Here is an 8,376-nt window from a genome sequence, read left to right on the forward strand (position 1 = left end):
AGTTTTAAAAATCCTAGCCCTAGGCCTAAGCCTAACAGTAACCCTGGGAAGGTAAATCAGCCAGCTGTTAGGCTTCTTGCCAAGGAAAAAGCCGTGAAAGCAGCCATGTTGTGGCACTTTTGCACTCCCTTTTGGATGCCTTTCACAGCTCCAGTGTGCCTGGAACTCAGGGCTTCCTGCTTTTAAAAATCCTAGCCCTAGGCCGAACCCCAACCCTAAGACGAGAAAGGCAAATCAGCCAGGAATTAGGCATGTCCCCAAGGAAAAAGCTGTGGAGGCAGGCATGTTGTGGTACTTTTGCGCTCTTCTTGGGTAGTCCTTCGCAGCTGCTGTGTTCTTGGAACTCAGGGCTTTCTGGTTAATAGAACCCTTACCCTAGGCGTAACTCAAACCTTAAGCCTAGGAAGGAAAATCAGCCTATGGTTCGTGATGCTCTCATGGAAATATCAGTGGTGGCAGCCAAGTTGCGTCACTTTTGCGCTCCCCTTGGGATGCCTTTCGCAGCTGCAGTGTGCCTGGAGCCCAGGGCTTCCTGGTTTTAAAAGTCCTAGGCCTAAGCCTAACAGTAACCCTAGGAAGGTAAATCAGCCGGGTATTAGGGTTCTTCCTAAGGGAAAAGCCGTGAAAGCAGCCATGTTGTGGCACTTCTGCACTCCCTTTGGGATGCCTTTGGCAGATGAAGTAAGCCTGGAACTCAGGGCTTCCTGGTTAAAGAAATCCAAGCCCTAGGCTGAACCCTAACCCTAACCCTAGGCAGATAAATCAGCCTAGGTATAGGGATGGTGCCAAGGAAAAAGCTGTGAAAGCTGCCATGTTGTTGCACTTTTGTACTCCCCTTGGGATGCCTTGAACAGCTGCAGTGTGCCTGGAGCTAAGGGCTTCCTAGTTTCAAAAATCCTAGCCCTAGGCCTAAGCCTAACAGTAACCCTGGGAAGGTAAATCAGCCTGGTGTTAGGCTTCTTGCCAAGGAAAAAGCCGTGAAAGCAGCCATGTTGTGGCACTTTTGCACTCCCTTTTGGATGCCTTTCACAGCTCCAGTGTGCCTGGAACTCAGGGCTTCCTGATTTTAAAAATCCTAGCCCTAGGCCGAACCCCAACCCTAAGACGAGAAAGGCAAATCAGCCAGGAATTAGGCATGTCCACAAGGAAAAAGCTGTGGAGGCAGGCATGTTGTGCTACTTTTGCGCTCTTCTTGGCTAGTCCTTCGCAGCTGCTGTGTTCTTGGAACTCAGGGCTTTCTGGTTAATAGAACCCTTACCCTAGGCGTAACTCAAACCTTAAGCCTAGGAAGGAAAATCAACCTATGGTTCGGGATGGTCTCATGGAAATATCAGTGGTGGCAGCCAAGTTGCGTCACTTTTGCGCTCCCCTTGGGATGCCTTTCGCAGCTGCAGTGTGCCTGGAGCCCAGGGCTTCCTGGTTTTAAAAGTCCTAGGCCTAAGCCTAACAGTAACCCTAGGAAGGTAAATCAGCCGGGTATTAGGGTTCTTCCTAAGGGAAAAGCCGTGAAAGCAGCCATGTTGTGGCACTTCTGCACTCCCTTTGGGATGCCTTTGGCAGATGAAGTAAGCCTGGAACTCAGGGCTTCCTGGTTAAAAAAATCCAAGCCCTAGGCTGAAGCCTAACCCTAACCCTAGGCAGATAAATCAGCCTAGGTATAGGGATGGTGCCAAGGAAAAAGCTGTGAAAGCTGCCATGTTGTTGCACTTTTGTACTCCCCTTGGGATGCCTTGAACAGCTGCAGTGTGCCTGGAGCCCAGGGCTTCCTAGTTTTAAAAATCCTAGCCCTAGGCCTAAGCCTAACAGTAACCCTGGGAAGGTAAATCAGCCTGGTGTTAGGCTTCTTGCCAAGGAAAAAGCCGTGAAAGCAGCCATGTTGTGGCACTTTTGCACTCCCTTTTGGATGCCTTTCACAGCTCCAGTGTGCCTGGAACTCAGGGCTTCCTGCTTTTAAAAATCCTAGCCCTAGGCCGAACACCAACCCTAAGACGAGAAAGGCAAATCAGCCAGGAATTAGGCATGTCCCCAAGGAAAAAGCTGTGGAGGCAGGCATGTTGTGCTACTTTTGCGCTCTTCTTGGGTAGTCCTTCGCAGCTGCTGTGTTCTTGGAACTCAGGGCTTTCTGGTTAATAGAGCCCTTACCCTAGGCGTATCTCAAACCTTAACCCTAGGAAGGAAAATCAACCTATGTTTCGGGATGGTCTCATGGAAATATCAGTGGTGGCAGCCAAGTTGCGTCACTTTTGCGCTCCCCTTGGGATGCCTTTCGCAGCTGCAGTGTGCCTGGAGCCCAGGGCTTCCTGGTTTTAAAAGTCCTAGGCCTAAGCCTAACAGTAACCCTAGGAAGGTAAATCAGCCGGGTATTAGGGTTCTTCCTAAGGGAAAAGCCGTGAAAGCAGCCATGTTGTGGCACTTCTGCACTCCCTTTGGGATGCCTTTGGCAGATGAAGTAAGCCTGGAACTCAGGGCTTCCTGGTTAAAGAAATCCAAGCCCTAGGCTGAACCCTAACCCTAACCCTAGGCAGATAAACCAGCCTAGCTATAGGGATGGTGCCAAGGAAAAAGCTGTGAAAGCTGCCATGTTGTTGCACTTTTGTACTCCCCTTGGGATGCCTTGAACAGCTGCAGTGTGCCTGGAGCCCAGGGCTTCCTAGTTTTAAAAATCCTAGCCCTAGGCCTAAGCCTAACAGTAACCCTGGGAAGGTAAATCAGCCTGGTGTTAGGCTTCTTGCCAAGGAAAAAGCCGTGAAAGCAGCCATGTTGTGGCACTTTTGCACTCCCTTTTGGATGCCTTTCACAGCTCCAGTGTGCCTGGAACTCAGGGCTTCCTGATTTTAAAAATCCTAGCCCTAGGCCGAACCCCAACCCTAAGACGAGAAAGGCAAATCAGCCAGGAATTAGGCATGTCCCCAAGGAAAAAGCTGTGGAGGCAGGCATGTTGTGCTACTTTTGCGCTCTTCTTGGGTAGTCCTTCGCAGCTGCTGTGTTCTTGGAACTCAGGGCTTTCTGGTTAATAGAGCCCTTACCCTAGGCGTAACTCAAACCTTAACCCTAGGAAGGAAAATCAGCCTATGGTTCGGGATGGTCTCATGGAAATATCAGTGGTGGCAGCCAAGTTGCGTCACTTTTGCGCTCCCCTTGGGATGCCTTTCGCAGCTGCAGTGTGCCTGGAGCCCAGGGCTTCCTGGTTTTAAAAGTCCTAGGCCTAAGCCTAACAGTAACCCTAGGAAGGTAAATCAGCCGGGTATTAGGGTTCTTCCTAAGGGAAAAGCCGTGAAAGCAGCCATGTTGTGGCACTTCTGCACTCCCTTTGGGATGCCTTTGGCAGATGAAGTAAGCCTGGAACTCAGGGCTTCCTGGTTAAAGAAATCCAAGCCCTAGGCTGAACGCTAACCCTAACCCTAGGCAGATAAATCAGCCTAGGTATAGGGATGGTGCCAAGGAAAAAGCTGTGAAAGCTGCCATGTTGTTGCACTTTTGTACTCCCCTTGGGATGCCTTGAACAGCTGCAGTGTGCCTGGAGCCCAGGGCTTCCTAGTTTCAAAAATCCTAGCCCTAGGCCTAAGCCTAACAGTAACCCTGGGAAGGTAAATCAGCCAGCTGTTAGGCTTCTTGCCAAGGAAAAAGCCGTGAAAGCAGCCATGTTGTGGCACTTTTGCACTCCCTTTTGGATGCCTTTCACAGCTCCAGTGTGCCTGGAACTCAGGGCTTCCTGCTTTTAAAAATCCTAGCCCTAGGCCGAACACCAACCCTAAGACGAGAAAGGCAAATCAGCCAGGAATTAGGCATGTCCCCAAGGAAAAAGCTGTGGAGGCAGGCATGTTGTGCTACTTTTGCGCTCTTCTTGGGTAGTCCTTCGCAGCTGCTGTGTTCTTGGAACTCAGGGCTTTCTGGTTAATAGAGCCCTTACCCTAGGCGTATCTCAAACCTTAACCCTAGGAAGGAAAATCAACCTATGGTTCGGGATGGTCTCATGGAAATATCAGTGGTGGCAGCCAAGTTGCGTCACTTTTGCGCTCCCCTTGGGATGCCTTTCGCAGCTGCAGTGTGCCTGGAGCCCAGGGCTTCCTGGTTTTAAAAGTCCTAGGCCTAAGCCTAACAGTAACCCTGGGAAGGTAAATCAGCCTGGTGTTAGGCTTCTTGCCAAGGAAAAAGCCGTGAAAGCAGCCATGTAGTGGCACTTCTGCACTCCCTTTGGGATGCCTTTGGCAGATGAAGTAAGCCTGGAACTCAGGGCTTCCTGGTTAAAGAAATCCAAGCCCTAGGCTGAAGCCTAACCCTAACCCTAGGCAGATAAATCAGCCTAGGTATAGGGATGGTGCCAAGGAAAAAGCTGTGAAAGCTGCCATGTTGTTGCACTTTTGTACTCCCCTTGGGATGCCTTGAACAGCTGCAGTGTGCCTGGAGCTAAGGGCTTCCTAGTATTAAAAATCCTAGCCCAAGGCCTAAGCCTAACAGTAACCCTGGGAAGGTAAATCAGCCTGGTGTTAGGCTTCTTGCCAAGGAAAAAGCCGTGAAAGCAGCCATGTTGTGGCACTTCTGCACTGCCTTTTGGATGCCTTTCACAGCTCCAGTGTGCCTGGAACTCAGGGCTTCCTGATTTTAAAAATCCTAGCCCTAGGCCGAACCCCAACCCTAAGACGAGAAAGGCAAATCAGCCAGGAATTAGGCATGTCCCCAAGGAAAAAGCTGTGGAGGCAGGCATGTTGTGGTACTTTCGCGCTCTTCTTGGCTAATTGTTCGCAGCTGCTGTGTTCTTGGAACTCAGGGCTTTCTGGTTAATAGAGCCCTGACCCTAGGCGTAACTCAAACCTTAAGCCTAGGAAGGAAAATCAGCCTATGGTTCGGGATGGTCTCATGGAAATATCAGTGGTGGCAGCCAAGTTGCGTCACTTTTGCGCTCCCCTTGGGATGCCTTTCGCAGCTGCAGTGTGCCTGGAGCCCAGGGCTTCCTGGTTTTAAAAGTCCTAGGCCTAAGCCTAACAGTAACCCTAGGAAGGTAAATCAGCCGGGTATTAGGGTTCTTCCTAAGGGAAAAGCCGTGAAAGCAGCCATGTTGTGGCACTTCTGCACTCCCTTTGGGATGCCTTTGGCAGATGAAGTAAGCCTGGAACTCAGGGCTTCCTGGTTAAAGAAATCCAAGCCCTAGGCTGAACCCTAACCCTAGGCAGATAAATCAGCCTAGGTATAGGGATGGTGCCAAGGAAAAAGCTGTGAAAGCTGCCATGTTGTTGCACTTTTGTACTCCGCTTGGGATGCCTTGAACAGCTGCAGTGTGCCTGGAGCTAAGGGCTTCCTAGTTTTAAAAATCCTAGCCCTAGGCCTAAGCCTAACAGTAACCCTGGGAAGGTAAATCAGCCTGGTGTTAGGCTTCTTGCCAAGGAAAAAGCCGTGAAAGCAGCCATGTTGTGGCACTTCTGCACTGCCTTTGGGATGCCTTTGGCAGATGAAATAAGCCTGGAACTCAGGGCTTCCTGGTTAAAAAAATCCAAGCCCTAGGCTGAAGCCTAACCCTAACCCTAGGCAGATAAATCAGCCTAGGTATAGGGATGGTGCCAAGGAAAAAGCTGTGAAATCTGCCATGTTGTTGGACTTTTGTACTCCCCTTGGGATGCCTTGAACAGCTGCAGTGTTCCTGGAGCCCAGGGCTTCCTAGTTTTAAAAATCCTAGCCCTAGGCCTAAGCCTAACAGTAACCCTGGGAAGGTAAATCAGCCTGGTGTTAGGCTTCTTGCCAAGGAAAAAGCCGTGAAAGCAGCCATGTTGTGGCACTTTTGCACTCCCTTTTGGATGCCTTTCACAGCTCCACTGTGCCTGGAACTCAGGGCTTCCTGATTTTAAAAATCCTAGCCCTAGGCCGAACCCCAACCCTAAGACGAGAAAGGCAAATCAGCCAGGAATTAGGCATGTCCCCAAGGAAAAAGCTGTGGAGGCAGGCATGTTGTGGTACTATTGCGCTCTTCTTGGCTAATTGTTCGCAGCTGCTGTGTTCTTGGAACTCAGGGCTTTCTGGTTTATAGACCCTTACCCTAGGCGTAACTCAAACCTTAACCCTAGGAAGGAAAATCAACCTATGGTTCGGGATGGTCTCATGGAAATATCAGTGGTGGCAGCCAAGTTGCGTCACTTTTGCGCTCCCCTTGGGATGCCTTTCGCAGCTGCACTGTGCCTGGAGCTAAGGGCTTCCTAGCTTTAAAAATCCTAGGCCTAAGCCTAACAGTAACCCTAGGAAGGTAAATCAGCTTGGTGTTAGGCTTCTTGCCAAGGAAAAAGCCGTGAAAGCAGCCATGTTGTGGCACTTCTTCGCTGCCTTTGGGATGCCTTTGGCAGATGAAGTAAGCCTGGAACTCAGGGCTTCCTGGTTAAAGAAATCCAAGCCCTAGGCTGAAGCCTAACCCTAACCCTAGGCAGATAAATCAGCCTAGGTATAGGGATGGTGCCAAGGAAAAAGCTGTGAAAGCTGCCATGTTGTTGCACTTTTGTACTCCCCTTGGGATGCCTTGAACAGCTGCAGTGTGCCTGGAGCCCAGGGCTTCCTAGTTTTAAAAATCCTAGCCCTAGGCCTAAGCCTAACAGTAACCCTGGGAAGGTAAATCAGCCTGGTGTTAGGCTTCTTGCCAAGGAAAAAGCCGTGAAAGCAGCCATGTTGTGGCACTTTTGCACTCCCTTTTGGATGCCTTTCACAGCTCCACTGTGCCTGGAACTCAGGGCTTCCTGATTTTAAAAATCCTAGCCCTAGGCCGAACCCCAACCCTAAGACGAGAAAGGCAAATCAGCCAGGAATTAGGCATGTCCACAAGGAAAAAGCTGTGGAGGCAGGCATGTTGTGGTACTATTGCGCTCTTCTTGGTTAATCCTTCGCAGCTGCTGTGTTCTTGGAACTCAGGGCTTTCTGGTTAATAGACCCTTACCCTAGGCGTAACTCAAACCTTAACCCTAGGAAGGAAAATCAGCCTATGGTTCGGGATGGTCTCATGGAAATATCAGTGGTGGCAGCCAAGTTGCGTCACTTTTGCGCTCCCCTTGGGATGCCTTTCGCAGCTGCACTGTGCCTGGAGCTAAGGGCTTCCTAGCTTTAAAAATCCTAGGCCTAAGCCTAACAGTAACCCTGGGAAGGTAAATCAGCCTGGTGTTAGGCTTCTTGCCAAGGAAAAAGCCGTGAAAGCAGCCATGTAGTGGCACTTCTTCGCTGCCTTTGGGATGCCTTTGGCAGATGAAGTAAGCCTGGAACTCAGGGCTTCCTGGTTAAAGAAATCCAAGCCCTAGGCTGAACCCTAACCCTAGGCAGATAAATCAGCCTAGGTATAGGGATGGTGCCAAGGAAAAAGCTGTGAAAGCTGCCATGTTGTTGCACTTTTGTACTCCGCTTGGGATGCCTTGAACAGCTGCAGTGTGCCTGGAGCTAAGGGCTTCCTAGTTTTAAAAATCCTAGCCCTAGGCCTAAGCCTAACAGTAACCCTGGGAAGGTAAATCAGCCTGGTGTTAGGCTTCTTGCCAAGGAAAAAGCCGTGAAAGCAGCCATGTTGTGGCACTTCTGCACTGCCTTTGGGATGCCTTTGGCAGATGAAATAAGCCTGGAACTCAGGGCTTCCTGGTTAAAAAAATCCAAGCCCTAGGCTGAAGCCTAACCCTAACCCTAGGCAGATAAATCAGCCTAGGTATAGGGATGGTGCCAAGGAAAAAGCTGTGAAATCTGCCATGTTGTTGGACTTTTGTACTCCCCTTGGGATGCCTTGAACAGCTGCAGTGTTCCTGGAGCCCAGGGCTTCCTAGTTTTAAAAATCCTAGCCCTAGGCCTAAGCCTAACAGTAACCCTGGGAAGGTAAATCAGCCTGGTGTTAGGCTTCTTGCCAAGGAAAAAGCCGTGAAAGCAGCCATGTTGTGGCACTTTTGCACTCCCTTTTGGATGCCTTTCACAGCTCCACTGTGCCTGGAACTCAGGGCTTCCTGATTTTAAAAATCCTAGCCCTAGGCCGAACCCCAACCCTAAGACGAGAAAGGCAAATCAGCCAGGAATTAGGCATGTCCCCAAGGAAAAAGCTGTGGAGGCAGGCATGTTGTGGTACTATTGCGCTCTTCTTGGCTAATCCTTCGCAGCTGCTGTGTTCTTGGAACTCAGGGCTTTCTGGTTAATAGACCCTTACCCTAGGCGTAACTCAAACCTTAACCCTAGGAAGGAAAATCAACCTATGGTTCGGGATGGTCTCATGGAAATATCAGTGGTGGCAGCCAAGTTGCGTCACTTTTGCGCTCCCCTTGGGATGCCTTTCGCAGCTGCACTGTGCCTGGAGCTAAGGGCTTCCTAGCTTTAAAAATCCTAGGCCTAAGCCTAACAGTAACCCTAGGAAGGTAAATCAGCTTGGTGTTAGGCTTCTTG

This window comes from Ammospiza nelsoni, unplaced genomic scaffold (assembly GCF_027579445.1).
Source record: "Ammospiza nelsoni isolate bAmmNel1 unplaced genomic scaffold, bAmmNel1.pri scaffold_54, whole genome shotgun sequence".
In the NCBI taxonomy this organism is placed as follows: Eukaryota; Metazoa; Chordata; class Aves; order Passeriformes; family Passerellidae; genus Ammospiza; species Ammospiza nelsoni.